Source organism: Taeniopygia guttata, chromosome 2 (genome assembly GCF_048771995.1).
Source record: "Taeniopygia guttata chromosome 2, bTaeGut7.mat, whole genome shotgun sequence".
Taxonomy (NCBI): Eukaryota; Metazoa; Chordata; class Aves; order Passeriformes; family Estrildidae; genus Taeniopygia; species Taeniopygia guttata.
This window is the reverse complement of record NC_133026.1, coordinates 64,326,229-64,335,747: the sequence shown is the minus strand read 5'-3', so window position 1 is coordinate 64,335,747 and position 9,519 is coordinate 64,326,229.

Genomic DNA, 9,519 nt, shown 5'->3' with positions numbered 1-9,519 from the left:
GTGGTGGTGGGGTTGCTACAGCAGAACACCTTAATATTTGTTGCATGGTATATTGTTAGATTCAACTTTGTGAATTGTTCCTGCTACTGGGTATGTTCATTTACACTTAGCCAAAGATTGGATGCAGAGGAGTGTTACAGCCAGCATACCACAGAATATTCTGAGCTGGAAAAAAACACAGAAGGATCATCAAGTCCAGCTCTGAACTGATTGGGCTATACAGAGATAGAACCCAAAACCTTGACATTGTTCTAACCAACTGAGCTAACTCATGTGGCATATATATCAATCTTTTATGTGTATAGCCTATTTACCCCAAAACTGGTCATTTTGCCAATGAGCAGAAGAGAAGCTTAGTTTGCAAGCATGAAGTGGCATTCACAATATTTTTAATGATCATTCATCCAAAGATATTTCTGATGGGTAGTAAAGATTGGTCATTTCTAGCCCATAGGCTAAGATGCTAAGGCTGTGAGCCCAAAATTCAGTAGCTTGACACTTAACTGTGTTTTCTGCATACCTTTAATATACCTGAATTCCTTCCAAAATGCAAAGCAATTAAAGATATTCTGCTTGCTCTCTTCTGAGTGTTCAAGGAACTATTATACACTGATAACTGATCTCCAAATTGCACAGACTCTCTCTAAGATTGCATCTCAGCCTCTTTGCTCTCTTTACTTAAATACTGCATCTCTGTAGAAAGATGGTACAGCCCAGTCCCAAGGCCTAGGATATGTTTTGATGTGGACAACATATCAAAACCTCAAGAAAAATTGATTTGCAGTACATGCAGTAGACATACAAGGAAATGCTCAGTAGGATCTGAACAAGTTTTGTCATTCCAATTAGACATAATGATAGCTGCTGCATTGTAGCTCCACTTCCTTACTCAGGAAAAGTTCTGCTCTGTTTAATGTCATCCAGTATACAAGGACTGACAAATTCTACTGAAATAACTAAATAATATGGTATTTCTCTGCCCCAAAAGAAACAGGTTTACTGTGTCCTTGAATACCTGAAATTTGCAGAGTTATGTTGTGAAATGCCCAAGAAGTTAGTGGAAACACACAAGGCACCAGATATTCTGCCCTTATCCACTGTGTAGAGCCTTTTAATCATTAAATACATTATATCTACATTCACAAAGGGTTGTTTTTAACACTTTTACATCATTATGGCACATGCCCTAAGTTTCTGAGAGCAGTCCTCTTCCCTTAGCTGCGGCAACAAACCCAAGTGTGGTTCAGTTCTTCAGTTTCCATCAACAGAAGCTCAGCTCATAAACACCAATCAGTCTCCATGGCTAATTTCAATTAACACAGCAGGCTTTGAAAGAGGACGGTGGAAGATTGGCCGTGAGCTCCTTTCCATCTCCACTGGAATAAGGGCTGTAATCTCCAGCAAAAGGACAAAGCAGACACACAGGGACAGTGACCCCTTAAACTACCTCAGTGAGCACTGGCAGGGGCCATCTGATCACACCCTAAGGGCTCACCACTCTCCCTGTAAAGAATGAGTGCACACAGCTTCTGTACCCTCAGTTTTCATCTTACCTTACCCCATGCTGATTTCTCCACACAAACAGGTCTTTGGCTGCCCTTTAGAGTCTGCTTGCTCCACAGATATTTGTTAGTCAACTTTAAAACTGTAAGGAGTAAGAATTGGCATCAAAGATGCCCCTATTATTTAGAGACTGCTTCTGGACCCTGACTATATTACAAAGCCAAACAGAAAATCTTGCTGACATCTGGGAACCAAAATTTTTGGGTCAAGTTGATTTGTGTTCACTGCAACCTACTTATGATATATCTAATTAGTCCATACTTCAGGGCTGCTGTCAATCAATTTCCTCTGTCAATTGGCCACAGATGAAGCTGCGTTGCTGGGGGAGGTAGTAGATATTCCTGACACTACTCAAGAAGATCAGCATGTATTTTTCACACTCACACCATTAAACCCATCACCAAATTCAATACAACAAGCTAATGGTTCAGTACCAACACATTTCAGGACAGAATTTTACTTCAGGAAATTACCTGGGAATATCCTTCCTCCTCTGAAGATTGGAGCATGGCCCACGGTTCCGGGGAAGATCTGGAAACCCCACCTAAGAAATTGCTACTTCACCCAAAATATTAGCAATACCTTTTATTTCATCTCTTCCTTACCTGTAGCAACATTTTTTAGGTTTAGAATCATTATAACAATTGTAAGGTCTCCCACTCAGAGGTCTTAAAGAGTGTTTCATAAATTTGGGTTAGTCTGTTTTAAAGGACTGATTACAGATGTAAGACAGTGATTTCATGATGCAGTTGGTCACTTTATATTCTTCCTTTCCTAAATGAACAAGAGCTCAAGCCTGGGAAGCACTTCATCTTTTCCAAAATAAAAGGAGCTTAATTTCTAGATTTAGAGGGAGTCAGGCAAACAATGCATCTAATTTTATTTCCCATGGCAAATGGACAGTTGATGATTTTATTCACCCGGTCTTTTCCACTGAAAGCTCTCAAAGAAGAAAACTGCATTATAAATGGTAGAGAAAAATGATAATCCCAACACTGTCTCCTGCTTCTAAATGATGATGTGCACGGCACATAGATAACTTCTTGGCAAGGATCCATTTGTCAAAATAAAAGAAGCCAACTGTATAGGGGAAAGAGATGATAGATCTTGACAAACTTGTAGATGCTAGCAAAAATGAGAACAAGAAGTTGCTGTGACTTGATGTATTACTGTAACACTGCCAGACTACTAGCTTCTAAAATTAACAGCTGTTGGTGCTTTTGTGCCTAGTCAAAAGAGCACGTGTCATGATTTTTGCTATGTTTGACATTTTCTATAGTTTCTACTCAATTTTAATCTCTGTGTAATACTCAATGCTCAGCTTTCTACAAGAAAGACAGAATAAGTAAGATTCCCACAAATGGGATAATATGTTTGAAGACAGCTGACCTTAGAAAAGAGATAGCAGAGATGAAAATTTCTTGACATTTTTATGAACTCATCATTTTTGCCATTTAATAGATAAAAAGAAAAACCTATTTCCACTGATTGATTACTTTAATGAATAAATGCACTCAATGATTTGGTGGTTCAAGTGGATTAAATTTCCCTTGCTGGCAGGAACTGGCCTTGGATGAAAGTGTTTTGAGGGTTTATTCCTTTTTGCCACACCAAAAAAACCAAAAATAAGATAGAAAATCAGTCTGAATTTCAAACCATTTGATCTCTGTGTATATTTTGTAAACCACTATCTGAACCTCTGTGAGCTCCCAAGAAGTAAAACTCAATTACAGGCCCCCCCCAGACTATAGGCTCAAATAATTCTAAACCAGATATTTCAAAATGTCACTGATGTGTTGAACAACACTCAGCAGCCTACAACCATAACCTGCTTCCTTTGCATTACACTTCCTTGCTGTAATCAGTTCAAATACTCGTCATCATATAATCCTTGCTCCTCACCTCCACAAAATACTTTCCAAAACTGCAGTAAATAAACACTCAATTAGAAAAAATGTCTGTCTCACCATATATGGTTTTGACAAGTTTTGGATGGAGAATAGAAGCAAGACTGAGGATCACTGCAGGAAGCAAAAAGGAGGAGAGATCAGTACAAAAATCAAAATTTAAAAAAGAAGACCAAACAAAAACCACCCTAACACCTAGGAAAAAGAGGAATTGTGTGACTTTGCAGAGGCACTGGACAACAAGATAATCTTTTATTTGTGATAGAAGATTTGTGTTTTCTTCTGGTAGGTTCATTATCAAACTCATGGGTTATGGTCAACATAACCTGAAATTCTTAAACTCATAAGGTTTGTGTGTAATTCCTTCCTGCAATCCTGGGTCAAGTGCCATGAGCTTCAGAGCTTCATCTGATGTCTCCATACTAATATAGATCTCCCTTTAGGAGAGGTGTGTGTTAATATCAAACTAATACACTTGCCAAAAGCTAAATGTAAATTTCCTCTCACAAAGGCAGCCTCCCACAGGCAGAGTTGGTGTTGGCCTGGGTGTCTAAATTATATTCCAAACACATTTTACTTTTAAGATTGTTGATTTCCTGGAAAAACATGTATTAAAAAGTTATATAATGTACTGCCTAATTCAATTTGATGTTTTTGACTTGCTATCTTACTTTGTAGATCTATGTCTCCAGAAATTAAAAGAGACCAAGTAAAGAGAAGCAAAGAACAAATGTAGGAACCTTCATTTTTACTTCTCATTTACTTGAACTAGCAATACCAGCTTCAGGGGACTTTGTTGCAAATAAACCCTGTGACTGCATGTATATGAAGGAGATCTCAAACTCTGGTCAGTTAGTAGCTCCATATTTTCATTTGTCTGATTGTGACCTGATGTTTCCTTCTGTTGTCTTCGTGCAACTTGTCTCAAACCACATTTGCAGGAGGAAGGGTTTCTTAGCTTTCCTTTGGGCCTGGCTGCTGTTCAGGGAAGGAGCTTCTCGGTGTTTATCTCTGGATAAACACACCTGCCTATTCACTCTGCCAAGTCTCTATTGCTCTTTTCTTATTTTCCTGTTCTGAAATGTTTCCTCATTTTAGTGAGTGGTTCCTCAGTGACTCAAAAAAAAAGAAAAGACAAATGTATTTGTGTGTAGTATTTGCTCATTCATGTCCTATTAGAGAAAATGTGCAGATACTTTACTCTAGGAAGTGTCAGATAGATTAGGAACTATCTAAGCCTGATTCCCTTTTATTTTTTTTTTTTTTGTTACTGTTTTAACTACTGCATTCTCTAAATACTAAAATATACAAGTTTTTTCAAAGTGCAATTTTCCCATTGCTACTCTCAAGAGTCCCAACTATTTCACGACTCAGTAAGGCAATTGAAACTATATAAGCATTTCCTTTTTCATAATTCTCAACTGATACAGAGCCACAAGCAGCAGTAGGTTTAGAGGAGTGTAGAAAAAAAATCCCATGTTTTCCACCTTTTGTTATCCAGAGATGTGCTGATTAGGTTTAGATGAACTGGCAATAAAAAATGCCTTACTTCTATGGACGTACTTGAGCCCTGAAACAGATATAAGAAACTACCTAAGATCCTCCGTAGAGACTTCTTTTATCTGTACCAATAACTATATTAGCATAAGTCTGTCTGTGGAGTAGCTGCATTCTTAAAATCTGAAGAATACTTGATCATTAAAATCAGAAGAGGTGCACCAGTTCAGAGATTCTCACACCAGAGCAGGAATCCTAAATGCATCTGACTGAAACTCAACACTGAGGAAACTTTCTGTCTGAGACAGGAAAAGCAGTTGATGGCCACTCATGGCTTTCCTACAACTACCACTAATGGAAAAAAAACAGATCTACAGGAAAGACTATTTTAAAATGTGGTTCATTCTTAGAGCCCTGTGAGACTCACCTATGACATTAGCATAATCTGATAGTGATGTGACATCTCCTTTCAAATCCACCCTTTCCTCAAGGACATCAGGAGAGGTGAAAGCTGACAGCATTTCTGTTACAGTGACAGAGCTGTGGGTCAAGCAAGTACCACAAGTTTACATGAGGGCTGAATTTGACCTTGTGTCACGACAGCTCCCCAAGGATCCTCCAGTAAGCAATAATGTATTCAAGGCTGTACATACTGGCATTGCAATGACTTTAAGGGCAACGTTGAGGGCATCTTTCATCCTGGGGCATCACAGAGCATTGGAAAGATGTTCTGCTACAAAAAATTTGCGACAAGCTGCCATCGTCTCCTGCAGGGCAAATACAGGAGTCTGCTGTTGAAGACAAGCCATCAGAGCCTGCCTCAGGTGCTGACAGCACTTCTTTAACACATCCACTTCTCTAACACAAGCCTTATTCTCAACAACAGCTGCTACTGATCTAGCTGTTACTGATCGGGCATCTTCTCCTTGTCGGCTAAAAGGCAAAAGCAAATCTGTCAGAAACAACATGGCCTAGCATCCTGTGGGCAGAGGGCTACATCAGCTTCTGGTCTGCTGACTGCATACTCATCTAGTACAGCCAGCCAAATGTGCTTTGTAGAGGCCTGGGGAAGACCAATTGATCTTTTGTAGGCACGAGAGAGGGCTGTGTGATGAATGGGCAAGGCTCGCTTCCAGACCCCTGACCCGCCTGCCATCTAGTGTATATTCTGGATATATTTCCAGCTCAGCACAGCCATAGCTGGAGAACAAAGAACAGAATTAGTCTGGACAAACGTGGCACGTTACTGATAGGATACACTGAAATAGCTTAACCTTTTAATCTCAGGATTCTGCATTATGTAATTAGGGCAAACCCCCTAAAAACAGCTTTTTGACAGCAGCAATTCACTTACAATGATCATGTTCTCAAAAACACAACAGACTTACTTATCTGTAAAAGAAGATGCATATTTATATTTTAACAACCAAATGTACCACATTTACACAAGATAAACCAGGTGCAGTTTTCTAGGTATAGAGCTTTTAAAATCTGTCATCTGCTTCATCTACTTGTCAGGGACAGAACTGCTTGTGCCAGATACACACAAGTGCTAAAAAACAGTGGCCGACTGCTGAAACAAACCTTAGCATTCAGGATGGTATGTAAGACACCAGTTTGTTCTCTTCTATGCTGTTTTTTATCGGCCCAAATTTCCATACACCCAGGAATAATACTTGTTTTTCTTTAATAATATCTTCAAATTTGGAAGGCAAGTGAGAAATAAAAGATAGTAAATTTTACTTAAGAGGATGAAGCTGAGAGCAGAATATGTCTCTACAGAACTCTCAGTAAATTTTCTGTGTAGGTCCTTATTTTCTTGTCTCAGGGAAATAAATCTCAGAACAATCAGTGCTTAAGAGCTGACTCTTTCCTTATTGAAGAATAAAGTTTTCTGGGCTTTCTGTCAAAAAAATACTCTAAAGGAGCATCAATGAGACAATTTCTATAGATGAATATATGTGTTTATTAATACATACACGCTCTGTGGATTGGTCTCCAAATCCATGGAAAACAATCAAAGTTATCTCAAAATTATCAAACCCAAACTGTCACCTATGTTCAACAGTTGTTTAATTTCAAAATTGAGTCACAAGGTTTTTGACACCCAAATGTAGATATGTCTATAAGAGACAAACTTCAGGGAGCTCTGAGCTATTCACAAGTGAGTCGGGTCTGGGAACATTTTAGGCATGGTGGTGTGGAGCTGATTTCCTCTTACCTGGGTTAATTAGCTTCTAGGCAACAGTGCAGTAATGCAGCTATCCTGCCCGTGGATCTGGCCCTGTCTTGCAGCTAAGATGATGACCTTAACTCACTGTAGTGCCTGGGAAGCACCGTGACTTGCAATTGTCTTCCATGGAACAGAAGTGAAAAATAAATCAGTCAATTCTGTAACGGTCAGTGACCAATCCTGTTGTTGATCTGATGGAAATGAATATAAATATATGCATCTCTTTCTAAATTAAGGCATACATGTGCATGAGGTCAGTATTCTCAGAAGTATGACAAGTCTCCCTTTCCCTGCTTTTGGTGGTGCAGTGTCAAAGCAGTAATCACACAGCAAAGTTCCTTTCCCTGTTTCCTTCAATATGCACTTAGGCTAAAATCAGCTGCTGGGACAGTAACCTCTCTGAGTGCCTGCCTGCAGAAAGGCTTCTAAGTAGCAGTCCTTTTGTCAGTGTAACCTAGTGGAAATGAGACAAAAAGAAAAAATTGTTGTGCCTCTTAGGTTTAAAATACTGTTTTGGAGTTGTTTTCTGCCTGACACATACAAGAATGGCTAAATTTTAACACAGACCTAGGGCTCATGTTTCTCTTATAGAGCATGGGGTTGAGCAGAAAAAAAGAGAAGCTGAAGCAGAGGAGAGTTGGCTGTTACAAGAACCATTCTTTTCACGAGTTCGATTTTCAAAGAGCACTTGGGAAAAAAAAAAAAGGTCAATTTCCTCTCTGCTTCATTCAACCACTGCAGAAACCAGGAACAAGTCTGGATCCTTCCATTTGTCTGCACAAGTTCCCCTCATTTCAATGAGCAGCCTGGTTTCAATCTCTTTTTTTTTTTTCCTCTTAAGCTAAATGAATATCCTGATCACACAGGCAGTGTAAAGGGTATAATCCACAAACATTTAGCCAGGTTGTTACTCACATTTTAAAAATCAATGGTGAAACCTTGCTGCAGCATCCTGCTTGGGAAATTTTTATGAGGTTTGGATTAGGAAGATCCTACTGGTCCCGTTAGTGGGAAATAATATGGTATGCTGACATTTTTATTTCAACTACTGTGTAAAAGTGTCCATTGGGAAAACCTGCCTCCTCCACCTCCCTGGGGGTACCTGTGAATAAACAAGCCTCAAGGTGAGCACAGTTCATTGTGCAAAGCAAGGACACAAAACACAAAACATGAAAAAGGCCTCTTTGCTTCTGGTTTGGGGCAAGGGGAGGAGGCCGTGCAAACAGGATCTCCACGCCCCAGGGAAGTGGGCTGAGGAAGGAGTGGTACTCAATTATAACCTTGGCCTCCCTGTGGAAGAGGATGGCAGGGCTACAGCCGCTGTTGCTGAAGTTAAGAAGATGGAATGAACACTGGATTCAAATTGTAACTGCAGTGGGTTCAAAGCACAGGGCAGAAAACATTCTCCATTTGTATAAAATATAGATTTGTATGTAAATATTCAACAATAGCTTCTGTAGTAATGAATAAGAAATAAATTGCTTATTTGATGTATGATAAAACCGCTATTCTGCACAGATGATGCAAATGACACTTGATTTTTATTGTCTTGAAAAAGCTTTAGACAATTAAGGAGAAAACTGTTCTGAGGCTTACTCCATCGACAAAATTCTGGTACAGCTAACAGCAATATGATTCACACAAGGATCATCTGGCATGTGAAGCTTGTTTTAACAGATACCAATGTGACATACATAAAGCTGTCAGGCTTTCTCCAAAGGACAGTCATCCACTTCATGTTTCAAGTGGCAAATTAATTATATTTGACATTTAATTTATAACCTAAGGTATTTTAGATTCGGAACTTGACTATGACAACAGCAGATTAGAGCAGGGCCCTGTTTGACAGAATCGATTTTTCAATTTATTTTCCTTGTATGTGAGGGTCTTGATTCAGATTTTTGTGTCTTGAGCTTGCGTACAGGACAATGATACCTCTAAGCAAAGAAAGCATCGTTCACCTCCTCCCCCAGCCATTTCGTGGTGAATTATTTTGCACTCGGAAGCAAGTTTCTTCTGCAGCCTTAATCACAAAGCTCCACCTAATGGAATGAAGGGAGAACTGTGCCCAGAAAAAGAAAGGGAGACTCTGCCAAACACTATTATCAAGGGAAAACTACTACACAATCACAAGCAGTTAATCTCCTCCATCAAATTTATGAAGTCTCTTTTTTCAAAGTCTTTAAAACTTTGAAGTTTCAGGATAGAAAGTCATGGAAAAAAAAAAACCACAGCATTGACTAAAAATGTGACCTTTTTATTTTAACTGATAGATATTTCAACACATCAGTACTAATATTTTACACAGGTAGATCGCAT